The sequence below is a fragment of the Opisthorchis viverrini genome, assembly GCF_000715545.1.
Source record: "Opisthorchis viverrini unplaced genomic scaffold opera_v5_545, whole genome shotgun sequence".
In the NCBI taxonomy this organism is placed as follows: domain Eukaryota; kingdom Metazoa; phylum Platyhelminthes; class Trematoda; order Opisthorchiida; family Opisthorchiidae; genus Opisthorchis; species Opisthorchis viverrini.
The window spans coordinates 120,295-122,003 of record NW_008752208.1 but is presented as its reverse complement, the minus strand read 5'-3'; the positions used below and the strand labels follow the sequence as shown (position 1 = coordinate 122,003).

The window sequence follows — 1,709 nt, the reverse complement described above, 5'->3', positions numbered from 1 at the left end:
GGATGTGCAGAGGAGTAGTTTAAGACCGCACCGCTATCTGTTGATTTCCGGTATACAGTGGTTTTTAATTTCCCACCACTCTTGTATGTCATGCAGTCAAGAAAAGCTAGTGTACCCGATGTGGACTCTCCATGCTAAACTTAATGTGAGGGTCCAATGTGTTCAGATGTTGAAAGAATTCGTTCACCTTAGCCCGCTTTATTACAACGAACGTGTCATCTACGTAACGCCGGAACACCCTTGGTGGACACTCGAATCCGTTTAAAGCTTTCTGCTCGAAGTCTTCCATGTACATGTTGGCCAAAATCGGGGATATTGGTGATCCCATCACTAAACCTTGTTCTTGAAAGTATATAATTGAGTCAAAAACAAATTGACTGAGGTTTAGGCATACCTTTGTGCCTTCAACTATCTCGTCTACGGAGAGTTGCGTTCGTTCCTGCAGCGTTGTGTCTACCAGTAAAAGTCCTTTCGCTAGTTCCACAGCGAGAGGGACGTTGGTATACATCGAGTTGACGTCAAAACTAGTCAGGACTTCGTCTGGCTCTATCTGAAACCCAGCTACTTTTTTTAGCAAAGTCATACGAATCTTGGATGTGTGTGGGTGACTTGCCGGCAAGTGGTTTAAGGATACCTGCTAGATATCTGGCCAGCTCATTTGGTGGTGAACCTATGCCATCCACTATTGGTCTTATGGGGACACCTTCTTTGTGAATTTTCGGTAGCCCGTACAGTCGTGGTTGGATTGCACTTTTTGGGTACAATCGATACCACTTGCCTTGCCCCAGATGGCTTATCACAGATCTTAGATACCTCCCAACTTCAAATTTACTCTTATTCATAATTGACGTGATCTTTCCGTTACTAATTTGTCGATAAGGACCATCAGCTATGTGTTGTCTAACTTTCTGAAGATAGTCACTCTTATTCATGACGACCGTGGCCTTACCTTTATCTGCTTTTGTAATTACTATGCGGTCTACATTTTTAACGTGTTTAAGGCTCTTCGCTCAGCTGGTTCAATCTTTGGAACCCCTGGTTGCTGGAACTTCAGGACTGTGACCAACTGTACACATGATTTCTCCGCTCCCATTGAAGGAAGCTTCTGGAATACAGACTCAACACTAGGGATGATCTCTTCTGCCCTTATAACGCCTTTACTTACTGCAAAATTCAATCCTTTCTCTAACAGACAACGTTCCTCTTCACTTAAGGGTCTATCTGATAAATTGACTACGCTACAATAGCTAGTGGATGACTTACTCTTCTCTGCTGTGTTACTAGAACAGCGAGTGGTAGAAAGCAATTTCTCGAACTTACGTATTTGTCTGTCCTTGCACTGTTTACCTTGGGCTGATTTCACTTCCTTCGCTTTGGGTCTAAAAGTACCAAAAAAAATCCAAGTAGCGGTAGATCCAATTAACCACCCCACCCCCCATCCCCAAACCAATTGTCCCAGCACCCTTGGACGAACACAGGTGAACGAAATCTGTAAACGACCCCAAGAGGAATTTTCCATTAAGATGTCCTAGACTGAAGAAGCAGGGACGAAAAAATCCGGGTTCATCATAAAGACCAACAACCCCCCTAACCGATTGTTGTAGCTGTGTTTTCCTCAGCTTCGTTCTCGGTCTGAGCCTCCCAAGCTAGCGTTCACGTCAAAACAAACACCAAAGGTGCACAAGGTCTATTAACGCCCAAAACGAAAT

At 44.1% G+C, this 1,709-nt stretch overlaps 1 protein-coding gene across 1 annotated transcript in view; it reads left to right on the top strand.

The window, feature by feature from the left end:
- Positions 1 to 1,709, top strand: part of T265_11670 (hypothetical protein) — a gene marked incomplete at both ends in the record, with an annotated part of 105,211 nt that overhangs the window by 16,208 nt on the left and 87,294 nt on the right. The window lies entirely within an intron of this gene.